The following is a 14,144-nucleotide window of genomic DNA, read 5'->3' on the forward strand; positions in this document are numbered from 1 at the left end:
AAAAATTGTTCAAATAAAAGAAATTGTCACGTGCTTTTAGTGTCTTGCGTGTATTAATAAGCCCCTCGGCAAAATTATTGTACAGTAATTTTGAATAATCCATTGCATTTTTTTTTTTTTAATTTTTAGTGTTATTTTACACTGCCCAGAACTTTGGTACTGCGATAAACTAATACAGTTAAACGGCTTATGGTTAGACTAAGCTTGCATATCTCGCGCCTGCGCGTGCATGAGAGTGTTAGCTAGCTAGCTAGTTGAAATACTTGTAAAAAGTTGAATTGGTCTGAATTAGTGAGGTTGTTAGTGAAACTTTTGTATAATAACCTTAAAAAAGGACAATCTGACAAAGGAAAAAGTAATTATCTTGAATAAAATTCTAAGCTTAACATCAAAAGCAGTTGGCCAGGTTTGTTCTCGCAAAAGATGTCCCCTGCGAGTAGGCTCACCTGTGTCCGAGTTCCGGCAATGAGCCTCTTCTTAGCAACGCAAAAGAGTGCTAAGAGGCTTGCGGCTCGTGTTTACCACATTTTGAAGTCTTCTGTGATCTGTTACTGAACAGACTCACGGCAGCATTGGAATCTATTTGTTAAATAGACCACGGAAATGGAAGCAAAATGTTCAAAAGCCAGGTTGAACCAGACAGCCTGCTTGCTTTCACTGCGAACTTCTTTTTTGTATGAATCAATGAGCATTTTTTTAACGTTCACGAACATCATGGAAAAAAGGCTGGAATATTCGTAAAAAAGACGTTCAACTTTAGATTGGTGCGTGGGGAGGGAGTTGGATAAGTCACACTCTAAATCAGAAAGATCTGTTTTAGCCCTAAAAACAGGGCCGTTTCGGTGAGTAAAATACAGTCCTATTTTTGGGTCTAATTTGGCTCCCTTAAATCAGGGTCAATACAGTCCAATTAGCTAGGGCTTATTTGGTCCCAGGGCTGAAATGGGCCCTACGGTGGGCTGGAATAGCCTTTTGATAGAGCTTTTTTGGCCTAAATTGTGCTCAAATGGCTACAAGAAGGCTGAATCAGACTTTGGCCTGCAGGGCTGAATTGACACTTTGGGGCTGAAACAGATCTTTTTAGTTTACAGTGCATTTCCAAGGTGTACATTGTATACACACTCACAACTGATGAGATTACGACTCGACCGGTTACTAAAAAAATCATCTTGAGCCGCATTTGTCACCACCACATGCATCAGTTAAGAAATGAAGTACTTTGAATACTTTGATGCTTATTGTAATTTAAGAGGCCTACGTAGTTGCTTCATAGAATACTTCGATTTCACTTGGTATAAAGTAGGTCTGTGGAAGGAATGAATACTGAGGACAAGGGTAGGAGTATCCACATCTAATGGTCGAATTATATCTCCCGTTATACAGCCTTAAATCGTGTCCACTACCAAACGCGGCAATATACCAGTAACAGTCATAGATGGCGTGGTTATTTGTTACTGCCAGTTTCTCCGGAAAGGAGCCGTTAGTGTTGTACAGCGTAAACAGAAACGCTTTACTATCACTCCTGGAGTTACAAGAATTCGAACGTCCACGCACACCTGTTAAAAATAGTACATGAACAAACTCTTATCAGTACGTATTTAAAGAACCATACAGACTTAACCTGCGAAATATAGTTTTATGCGTAACTGCTGTCAAAAATATATTAATACGGCAGTAGATAACTATTGTGGCTTCTTTCGGTAATTTTAGCATTTTTGAGCAATTTTCTGTGTACATCTCCATAAGATATTTTTCTTGTTGCTACAATGGTCCAACGACTTTTAACACTCCCCCTAACGTAACAGAGCTTTCTTTTCTTCCACATCGGTTCTCACTTTCACGCAGCGCAACTAGGAAAGTTTTAATTCCGACACGGTGCAATATGTAAGTGAATTCGTAAGTAAACCCATTAGGCCACGACCCTTAAATTTTAGCTTTTGGGTTAGCTTTGTTCACGTGACGAACATCAAAAGATTCACCCACCTGGGCACTTAACTTCGTTAAAAAAAAAAAAATGAAACCAGTGAAGAGAAAAAATGTTATGATTTTACAGATATACAAAAGTATCATTAAAAACTATTACGGTCTTTTTTCTGCCGTTAAAACAAAACAAAAAAAATCCCGTAAAAATTGATTTCGCTTTTGTTCAATGGTAGTTGTCCTGAATGACTGTAAAAATATACTGTAACGGATTCTATTGAAACATTTACCTTTCCACGAAATGCTAGTGTAACCACCAAAGATGTAGTCCCCATACCGGACAATAAAAACGGTTGGACCCTTATTGTAGCACGTATAATGGAAGGTTTCAGAGTCCCAACCATGAACTGATGCCTGGTAACACTTTTTCCATCCTACTGAACCCGACGTGAGGACAGAGTCCAGGTAGGATATCAACTGGTCGATGTATGTCTGTCTCATGTCAGCATCCCAGCTCAGGATAGTCGAGTTAACAATGTCCTCTGCGCAATATAACAAGAATCAAAATAGTTTTTTTTTTTTACCTTAAGCACAAGCTTTCGATTTCTTCCTGGACACTTTATCAAGTAATGGATTTTGACATAAGTAATATAGAAGGCACCGAATTATTCGGGTTTTTTTATTTAATTGCCGCTTTTTATATTGAATGGAAAGCACCTGCACATTATCGGCTCTACATCGACCCCACAGTAATTATGTGTCAACCTTCATTTCAACACGGTTTCATTATAGTGAAGCCATATACCACCACCACCACCACATTTCTTTTGTTTTCCCTCCTCCTCATTTTTACTGTCATTACTCCTCGTCCACCTGATTTTCCACTTTTCTTCCTCCACTACCACCACCACATCAGCATTTTTATTGTTTTTTTCCTCCACCACCACCACAATTTTAATTGTTTTTCCTTTACAACCATCACTTCACTTTAAATTAATGAGATTCGACCGCATCTTGTTCATGAGATACAGACACAAGGCTATGACGTCAACTTAGCTGATATTATTGTATTTTACACAAAAGTTGATTAAACCCCAAACACCCAGGTCATTCGGTCAAAATATACTACTGACATTTATTCAATGTGATTTTAGTAAAAAATGCACGTGACATATTCCCGGCTTCCATCCAGCCCCTTTGATCGATCACCAAGTAACCTGATATGGTTTCGTTCTGTAAATAACATTCGGGGGGCGAGGCGAAACGAACAGAGAGCCTGATACAAACTTTCTACGAAACGTCTGCTGCCATCTTTCTTGATTAATTGACATTTGCCGAATCAGTCAACTAAAATTAGCTTCCTTTGCAAGCTTCTTTTAGTGTGCAAATTTTTCATACGCGGGAACACAATACAGATTTGCTGACTTGAAAAATTAGCTTTTGCCTTTAACTTTTTTCAACTAAAAATAAAACAGTCAGTGCAGTCATATTAAACCTCTAGCGAGATTAAAGGAGATCTTGAGATTTTTTCTGTTGGCGTAGAAGGTAAAAAGTTTTCAAAAAGAAGGCGAGACGATCTTCTCATTTTAATATTTTGGCTTGCCGCGCTCGATCGCGCTCGCCTGGCAGTACTTTCGCTCACGGGGCCTCCCCAGCTCCTGGGACCGCTCCCCCTAAGGAACGTAATAATATTGTTCAACATTAGGACTTCGCCAGTCCAGTAGAATTTAGGTAACACCCGAGAAAGTAGGCGGCATATCAGAGAACTTTAAAGGGCCGCCAAAAACTTAGCTATATCATTGTATTCCGTAATTAGCACAGTAAATCATGATAATCATTATTATTCCCGAGGAAGTAGGCTGCACACATTTGAACTCTATAGGGCCGCCAAAACCTCGGGTCCTTAGATCTTATTTCTTATCTCTCCGAAATTCCATTGTAACTCGGGGGCCTGGGTCCCAGTGACCGCATTCCACTAACCCAGCCCCACCCTGCCATTTCCAATTTATTCAAACTACACTTGATTGTAACAACTTTCTGGCAAGAGAGAATGAATGATCTAAGAGAGCAAATACCCCATACATGACCCTCTTTCCGTGAAAATTATTTTCAATCTATTCTAGGTTCTGTGTCATACTACGTGGTTATTTTAAGGACGCCACCTTATTGGTCGGTTAGAGTGGCGTCATGTAATTTTAAACTTGGCAGGTGATTTATTTCACTGCCGATCACGCACAGCAGGCGATATGACGTGCAAACTTGGTATTACTTTCGTCGACGAGTCAAAAGATTTATACGTGGAAAACTCTGGCCAGAGTAGCTGACGAAGAGCAAAACGGTCCTTGCTTGTGAGAGTTCGCTGGAGAAAGCTGTTCCGACTCGGCGAAAACTGCTTATTGCGGTCTTCCCTACATCAATATATAAACAATCAACATCCTATTGCAAAAAACGACAACTGTCTCGTCCGGCGACATCCACGATTACCCGCGAGCTGTGATAACGTCGTTTGGATCCAACCGTGGACACGTAAGGACAAAATAGGTTCAAAGTGGGTTCAAACATAATGTTTGGCCGCGAAGTTTGTGAGGACGCTAGACAAATGTGGGCACACCGCTCACTGTAAAGAATTGACCGAAACCGGAAACCGCGCATCAAAACTCTCTAGCATCCAGGTTAGAAACTGTTTAACAGCTTGAAGCATCTGACCTGATTTGTGTTTGCACAACGAAATATTCATTGCAAGTATTAGACGTTAAGAAGAAGTAATGCAGTTTGAAACGCTGAAGAATATTTCTTAAAAGCAAATGTACTGTTTCTAAACGAAAAATATTCCTGGAAAAAGAGAAAAAAGATCTTGCACATTTGCATAAACAATTAAAGCCAGCCACTAATTAAAGGTTTCGTGTTTCGCGCGTGATAACCTTTGCCGCTGGCTTTCACTTTGTGTCAGAATTCAATATTCGTCACTTTAAATGAGGCTTCCGGCCGTTAGAAAATCTCAATCTTTAATCTCAAAGTGAAATTTTGACTCAATACTGCAATCCCTTTGTAAATGAATTTCATTCCTTAATTATGAGCGGAAAGCGCTGATCAAAAACATGTCAACAACAGGAGCCGATTAGTATCGGCTCCTGGCGCTAATTACTATGGGTCACGGAAACAGCAGACAAAAATAACCTTCGCAGCACGCGCGCGAACTTTAAATAGATTTAAAAAAATTATCATGGGGCAGAGGGATTCGCTCTCATAGCTCATTCTCTCTTGCTTTCTGGCGATCTGTAAATAAATTATTTAAAGAAAAAAAAGTACTGTCTGCAGATACTTTATGTATAAGTCCAGTTAAATATCATCTGCCACCTTGAGACGAAATGACACAACTAAAACTGCATGAAACAGGCAACGAGCGAAACTTTCTAGAAATGAAACCAGTTTTAATTATGGACAGTATTTAGACTTGCGCTCGTTTGTTCGTAACTCAAAAGGCACCTTGTTGGAGGTTGACAACCTGCAGAGGTATTCGACTCCGCGATACATTCACATTTAGTTCCGTAGATTAAGCAAATCCTGAGAACATATGCACAACCATCTGAATTTTCTGAATATCCATGGCACATATTTTAGCATATTTTCCTGCCACAAGACCGAAAAACAATAAAAAAAAGACAGCAAAATCCTTATCTCTCCGCTGACGGCGGATCATTCGCGAAGATTTTTGAGTGCTACAGCCATGCAAGGAATAAGCGCTTTCAACTTCCAGTGATTCCAACAGCCAATCAGATCCTATGACATTGTTCTATAACAGCCAATTAGCGTTGCGGCCAAAATCTGGCCGCAGCAAGCACATGCGTGAGAGACTTTGTATCACACTCAATTTTAGCGCGAATACGCAAGAGAGAATATATGAGAACTGCTAAAATTGGGCCTGATCTCAGGTTATCGCCGAGAGATCATGTCTTCATTTAGAGGGCCTGGCAATGGATTTTGTTGGCCTTTCTAATTGTGTGTGGAGATTGCAAGTTTGCAATGTTAAACTTTGCATTTTCCTCGAGGTAGATGAGCTTCTTAAACTAGATACGTGAAATTTATTTCACACGAGCAAAAGGACTCAGACTGACATATTAAGCTATTATAATCAATTTTACTTCTGATCCCCTAATAATTTAAACTGTCCTATCTGTGACACACAAAAAAGTCCACTTATGGTCAGGCCATAATGAATAATAATAATAATAATAATAATAATAATAATAATAATAAGGTAGTATAGCATTTGAATAGGGGTTAAATAAGAAACATTTTCATAGACGTACCTGGTGGAGCTTCTTCATTGAATACTTCAATTTCGTCTGGTTTGAAGGAAGTTGGGGAGATAAGTGGGTAGTTTGCACAAGCATAAGCGTGACAGCCACTATTGGCATATGAGGTCGTACTAGTTGGTTGCAACCTTAAATCCGATCCAAATCTAGGAAAGTTTGAATGGCAGTCATAGATAGCATATTGGCTCTCCGTTAATGCCAGTTTCTCCGGGTAGTAGCCATTGGTGTTATGCAGGGTGAAAAGGAACGATTTAGTATCCTTTCTGTATCCACATAAAACGTAGATTTTACCTGTTATTGAAAGAAAAAAGATTACAAAATAAACAACATATAATAGTTAAAATCACAATTTCAGGGGGGAGGGGGGAGGAGGTCCTCGACGTGCAGCAAAAGAAACCCTAATATATGAGATCAAAACTCAAGTGGAACAACGAGCCGCCTGTGCGTGGTTTCACTGCAAAGCTTTGAATATTTTGATAACAGTAAAGACCATGGAGAACTCTTTCAGATTTGTCCTTTGCCATTACAGTTTCTCGGGAAATAGCGTGCAACAAGGAAAAAACACAGATTGCACCACCCGGCATAACGTCATTTCCACGGATGGTCTACTTATCAAAATAATAGAAAAGAAGAAGCAAAGATGAAAATTAGCCACTTTGGGACTTTTAAAATGTACTTTAACTAGCACAAATCCTGAAAAGTAAAGCGGTACGAGGCAAGTTTGTGTATGTCTTTTTTTTTTCTTCACTTTCTTTGTAAAAAATAAAACAAATAGATTCCATGTTGTAGTGGGTCTGTTCAGTAACAGATAACATCTATGACGTCAAAATGTGGTTTTCTTCTTTATCTTACTTGTATACAGTTTCTGTGGAAAGTTTTCCAACGCCTTCACTTGCTCAAAGTAGAATGATCGCGAAAACATTTTGCAAAACTGTGAATCTGATCTCTCTTAGCGACGACACACGATGGCAACTGTTGTGAAGATTTCTTGTAGTTTAGGCATCCTCCAGTTGTCAGGAGCTCTTTTTGTCTCCATTCCTTCGTTTTTCTTCTTTGGAAATAGCTCCTGCTAAACTTTAACGAAGCTTTCACTTGCTAAATCCGAAATAATCTCACAAACATTTTTAAAACCGCGCGCCAGGTTAAACAAAACTTTTGTGACGCCATCCATGTATAATGCACTGTAATAGATCATGAGCAACGACCAATCACAGCGCGCGTAGTTCGCATCATAGTATAAAATCTTATCGCTCATCAAAAGCCCTCGGCGGATCTGATCGTGAGAAATCGCTCGGTTATTTTAGACACTAAGTCACTACCTCTGGAGTGAACAAAAGTGGTCAAAACTAGAGCAAGTCTGTTACGAGAATGGGCTCTCATAACCGACCGTATACAACAAAAGTATGGAGGGCAAGTCGCTTAGAGAGCTTTCGAGATTTTTTTTCCTACTGATTATATTTGAAGCATTAAGGAACCATTATTTGGTAAATGAGTTACAAATGACTCTTATTAGTCAGTAATTCAGTAAAAGGAATCGGTGCCAACTATGCTGTATCGCGATTCGGTTCATTGACAACTAATGGAACATATTTTGCTCGCATAGCGTTATTTGTTTCGGACAACAGGTAACTAGACGCTTCAACTGGGTACTTCAAAGCTGCACAAGGAATGAAGGAATTTACAGAACTATTCTCAACAACCGTTGTTATCGGATTTGCTTTATTTGTTTATCATTTCCAAACAACGCGTTTTAAAAAGAGAATTTCATTCTATAGCAATACCGCTGAAAACAAAAAGGCGTGATGAGGAGGTTTTGAAGATGTTCAAGTCTAAAAAGTATCGCACTTCTCGCTCAAATTTATATCTTAACCTTGATAAAACCTTGCAGGTCTTGTTTTAAACTTTAAAAAAACTCAGGAAGAAATTAGAAGGTATTGAAACTACTTGGGCCGATTATTTAAACGAAGTCTAAGTTAACTTCAATCCAAAAAGAACATGAGTTACAAAGTCGTTAAGCAAGAAAGTCTAGCGGAGGAAAAGCTTTTAGTGATCTTGAAGTTATTATTTGCAGGAAATTAAAGAAGCAAATGACATGAAAAAGGACAGAAAACAAGCGTAGTCAGGGGTACAGTAATTTTCGAACGCCCCCCCCCCCCCTCCCCCCCCAAAAATGATACTTTCTCTTGGTATATTTTGCAAGCTCTCAGGGAATGACAGTGAATGTTCTTTTCGTTTCGCGATAGCCATTGAAACCTTATGAATGGTTCAGTGCATGCAGAAAATACAGAAACACCAAATAAATGGCCAATGACCTGCTCCAAAGTTCACCCCTGACAAATGTTGTATAAAATCTCAGCAATAAAACTTGTAGCCACGTTGTAAGTTGCAGACCTCTCCCTGTATAGTGTTGAAAGAACTTTATCCAAAATTTTTAAGAGGTCAGTAAACCGAGTCTTTCTAAGGCGAAAACGCAATCGGAAATCGGAAAGGGTAAAATCTGTCCCTAAGGTGCAGAATTTGTTGAACATGTATATATTGTGTCGATCGTCGTGGTCTGCTTTCTTCCTAACTCTCTGTTGCGCAATATTCCCTCTATTTCAGGTCATTTCAAAATGGATGCCCTTGAAAAAACCGTTAACAACGTTTAAACCTACCTTTGAGCAGTTTAATGTTAACTTTCTATTGTTTCTTAGTCGGTGCTAAGACACCGTCTAAACAAGGTTACGAAAGAACAGCGTTTAAATAATTACCCTGCGAGCAGTGGTTTTCAAGGCCGGACGCTACGCTTCGAACCACCGCGAGCAACCGTTTGCTTTTCCATCGAGCATGCGCGCCCACGTGATGACTACGAATATCCAACGAGAAGACGGCAACGAGAGCTTCAGCAAAACAATAGGTTTAATAAGCAAAAAAACAACTTTGCACGTGCATCACGCTTTTATTTTTGTATTTCTTTGCCATTTTTGCCCGACTACGACGTGAAGATGTCTAATTTTGCGTTTTATGGATATCGTAAACAAGCAACGACGAAATTTATTCTCCTTTTCGCTCTTGAACTTGGACATGGTCCCTTGGAATTCAACTCCATTTGGAATCGCCTACATTTGACAAAGTAAGTAGATAGGCATAAATAATCCAAAGAAATACTGTATATTCACTGCAGGCTCGCGTTAAGGCAGCAATTGTATATAAGCGTACGCAAAGACGCGAGAGCCTAAACTTGCTTTCAAACAGGATTTACATGTTTAAAGTTAATTTATTCGTCCATAGTGCTGGACGGTGGCTCGATCAAAGAAGCAGACGGATGCTCGCAGTGGTTTCTCTCCCTTCGTAGCGTATAGCGTCCGGCCTGGAGAAACCACTACTTGCAGGGCATTAAATGATCGGTATTCATAGTTTAAACATGGGTTGGAAGGTGACTTTCATAAACACTGTCTAAACTTGGTTTAAATAACCGGCCCTTTTTTGTTTCTGCAATAGTTTTTTTCAGTTTTACTTTGTTCTCGATGTTGTTGTTGTTCTTTTTTCATGCTTTGCAACTCAACGTCGTTAAATTCAGTTTAACTCAGACATCATCAATGATTCTCTCCTGTCAGCTTACCTTGCCACGAAACGCTAGCATAGGCACCAAAGATGTATTTCCCAAAGCGGACAATAGTTACTGTGGGGCCCTTGTAGTTGCACCTAAAATGGAAATTTTTGGTATCCCAACCATGAACTGTTGCCTGGTAACATTTCCGCCACCCAGTAGATCCAGACTGTAAGACAGGAGCAAGGTATGATGCCAATTTGTCGATGTATGCTTGTCTCATAGTGGAGTTTGAACTGAGGATGGCCGAGTCCTCAATAGTCTCAGAGTCTACGAAAAATGGAAGGGAAACTCTTAAAACAACATCACTCATATAGATGAAAGATCTTACATTTAAGTGGCTCGACCCAGTATTTTTGTAGACACACCTTCATGTTTGGATCTCTTATACTTTGAAAAAATTGATCTTTATTGTAAAATCCATTAAAACAGATGTATTAACACATAGACTAAATCTGATAACACTATGATACTATGTAAATATGGGGGGGTCCAGAATAAATATTACAATAACGTCACAATTGTTTTAGCTTAAAATCGAATTTTAGCCCTTATACTACTACATGAGAAATTTCTGCAATTTGATTGGCTTAGAGCAGTGGTATTTCAGCTTAATTTAAAATACCTACATGTGAAAATTACAAAACCTTTGCGGGTAGTAGTATAAATAAATAATAGCACGATTTGTACATAATATTTGGTATAAATACCACTTGTGCTATTTCCAAATTGTCTCAAATTTCACTCGCCTAACGGCTCGTGAAATCATGTATAACAATCTCGAAATATCACTCGTGGTATTTATGTCAAATATCACTACAAATCATGCTATTACCTATACTTATCGGTATTTTTCGGAAAGTTTTTACGCTACGTATACTTTGGGGTCTTTTCTTCTCTCCTTTAAAATTTCACACAAATCTAAAAGCGACATTTTGGATAAAAAACAAATCACCTTCATACATCCTACAAGCCGTTGAACACAAGAAGACTTGAGCAATTTTAAAAAACGTGCCAAAACGTGTGAATCAGGGTAAAACGCAATTGTAATTTATAAGGCAACTCTCACAAAAACAGCGATAAAACTAAAATTCCGTAAATAGATCTTCTTAAACTTTCCGTGGTGCGATTGAGGAGACAGTGTATTATAAAATCCCAGAATTTCGTGACCAATGAAAACTTTTAAAGTTTTCTTACGAAGGTCCAATTTTCTTTGGTTTGGGATTTTCTATTTCTAGCACAACATCAAATTCTCATGCAGCAAGCGATAATTTACTGCGCTTAGTCCCAACCCCCAATCTTTCAAAATCTTGGTATCTTAAAATTTCATGATATATACTTTATACAACTAGGCTTATTCATGTACTCCTATCAAAACCATACTCTACCTTTAAAATTTCATTGTAAATTTTCCTTACAAAGTCAAATTCATTCGTATAATACAAGAAACTCGTGTAAATTTCGTCTGCCTTTCCGTCGTTCTCGAACCAAACAATTTTCCGTTTTTTTTATCAAGGACCTAAATTTTACAACACCTTAAACACCAACATCATCAACGCTTCCTCACCTTTCTCCTTTAAAAGAGCACTTAAGGCATTTATTTGTAATAATTATTAGTATATATACTCCAACAAAAATCTTGGGAAAAAGCCTTTTAATATTCAACGTTTGTAAACTTCCGTAATATTGATTAGTTTAATTTTTCACCTGATATTATATTGTATCCGTCGCCGTAATTTTTATGCCATCTTCGAAAAATTGTAATTGAGGAGGCCTAATTAACATAAGCTCTATAGTTTCTTTTAGGCCTCCTCGCCATCTCTTCCTACAATTTTTTTGGCATCTTTTTGTAATTATTGTAATCGTGCGGCAAATAAATAAAATACCTAAAAAAAATACCCCCACTCGAAATCTTTCCGAGATATGGGAATGTTGTAGAAACTGGATGGAATAATAATGAATAGTGGTAATTTCTCCATGTTGGAGGCAGAAAAAAAACATCTGATGCAAGAAAATGCTCCAGAAAAAAATTCATGATGAATGAAGGCGTTGAAAAAAATAATTGGCAACACTAAATTCACCCAAAAACCCTCCCCCTCCCCCCCACCCCATCAGAAATGAAATAGTTGGCCTGTTAATACTGTGACAGTACATTTGCCTGTATTTTTTGTTGTTGTTGTTTTTCTGTTTTCTGATAATTCGTATTGAGGGACAGTTTCGAAGAAAGAAAATTATGTTGATTTAGAAGCACCAAGTCACGTTGATATTTTTTTTATGAAAAAATATCACGATACTTCGTTTTGCATTCTAGTATACAACTTTCCCCAGCGTCGAAGCAATATATATGTGGCGCTGTTCACCGACCCTATAGTTGTTTTATTATTCACCAGATCAGTTGGATAAAAATTAAAAAAAAGGAACTTTTTGTAAATTAAAAAAGTCACTTATTAGGAACTTTGTTTACAATTTACAGACATTTCGAGGTTTTTGTCAAGTGCATTTTTACAATTTTGCCGCAAATCAAACATGAAAATAATTTTCTACCTACCAGTAAACACCGACAAGCCGAAGTTGGTATTTGTTAGTACGACTGTTTCATTTATCGGTCAAATTTCGTCTTCCGAAAATGTCTCGAAACGAGGCGCCATCTTGGCTCCGGTCGCAAAAAGGTGAATAGCCAAAGATATACGGGAGCCAATCAAAACGCGCGAAATTACTATTCACTGATTTGAGCGAGCGGTTCATAGAGTTAGAAAGTTGAGATCAAAATTAAATCAACTTGCGTTTTCAAGCCAATCAAAACTATTATGATTACGATGAATTCTATAATGATGGTTTATAATTTCCCTTATTTGTTATTTATTTAGCTATTCTCAAACCAAAAAGAAATCAAATTAATATACCTGTCAGGGTTGATTCATAGAATACTTCGACTTCATTTGCAGAGAAGGAGGTTTTCGAAGCGAACGGATGCTTTGGGCAGGCGTACGAGTGGCAATTAACATAAACAGATGACCAGTAAACACGTAAATCGTGTCCACGACCAAATGTTGGATTGTAAGAGTAGCTGTCATAGACTGCGTACGAGCTAGATTTTATCGGCAGTTTTTCCGGCTTGTGTCCCCCAGTGTTGTATAACGTAAAAAGAAATGCCTTTGAATCTGTTTTGTAACTACCTGAATATCCATACACACCTATCAACATTGAAAAATTATTCTTGTTATCGAGTTATATTTACAGGGACCATTGCGTGCTATAAGAATTACCGTTTACTGTATGACCTGTTGTGCATTTTAAAAGACGATTTATGCTCTCAAAGCAACAGATCAGAATGCTAGTAGCCGTATAGACAGTAGGTGGTATTCTGGAGGGTACAATTAACTCGAACTTGCCCAGTTTTCAGTTGGGAAAGCTCGTAGAAAGGAAGGGTTTGCCCGCTTTTTAGGCCACTAGGGATCATAAACAATATGAAATTGGAAGTGAAAAAGAAAAGAGTAATCAAAACGGGCCTTACGGGAAAAAGAAAATGAACAACCACTAAATATTAGTAAAATCACTTGCACCAAATTTACCTTTTATGAGCTGCATATAAGCACACAAAAACAAGCCAAAAAAGGCAATTTTAAAAGCAAATTCTAGGACCAAAGAGGGATCATGCCACCCTTTTCTTCATGAAGAAACTAAATTTGGAAACTTTAGTATGTACTAAAATAGTCCTCTAGGTGACAGTAGGGACAAAAAGTAATTATTCTGGCTTATGCTCTCATGCACATGCGTCATATATGCATATAATCACAAAAGTATGCCTCTCCCCTCCCCAACCGAAGACATAGATGCGTTGAAACCCAAGGGTTGAGGACCGTAGCTAACAATCTAACAGCAAGAAGATAGGGGGGCCCAAACTTAATCTCATGTATAATTCCACCAAAAAAAATCAAATAAACAGAGAAACATTTGGTTGAGAAAATAGGCCCTACGTCCTTGTTACTTAAAACGAGATAGCTAGCAGATACGAACACGTGATCGTCTCTTTGGGTCTTGTGACAAATGTGTCAGCACGCACTTGAGAGGCAGCAAGGGCAACAAAAGCTGGTACTCACGTTTCCAAGTATAGCTGGTGTACCCACCGAGGATGTAGTTGCCATAACGGACTATGGTAACAGTGGGGCCTTTATATGTGCATTTGACACGAAAGCTCGATGGCTCCCAGTCATCAACAGTCGCCTGGTAACATTTCTTCCATCCAGTGTAACGAGGCTGGAGGACTGGGCTCAGGTAAGATGTTAGTGTATTAATGTATTCTTGCCTTAAACCTTGGT

The sequence above is a fragment of the Porites lutea genome, chromosome 8 (assembly GCF_958299795.1).
Source record: "Porites lutea chromosome 8, jaPorLute2.1, whole genome shotgun sequence".
Classification (NCBI taxonomy): domain Eukaryota; kingdom Metazoa; phylum Cnidaria; class Anthozoa; order Scleractinia; family Poritidae; genus Porites; species Porites lutea.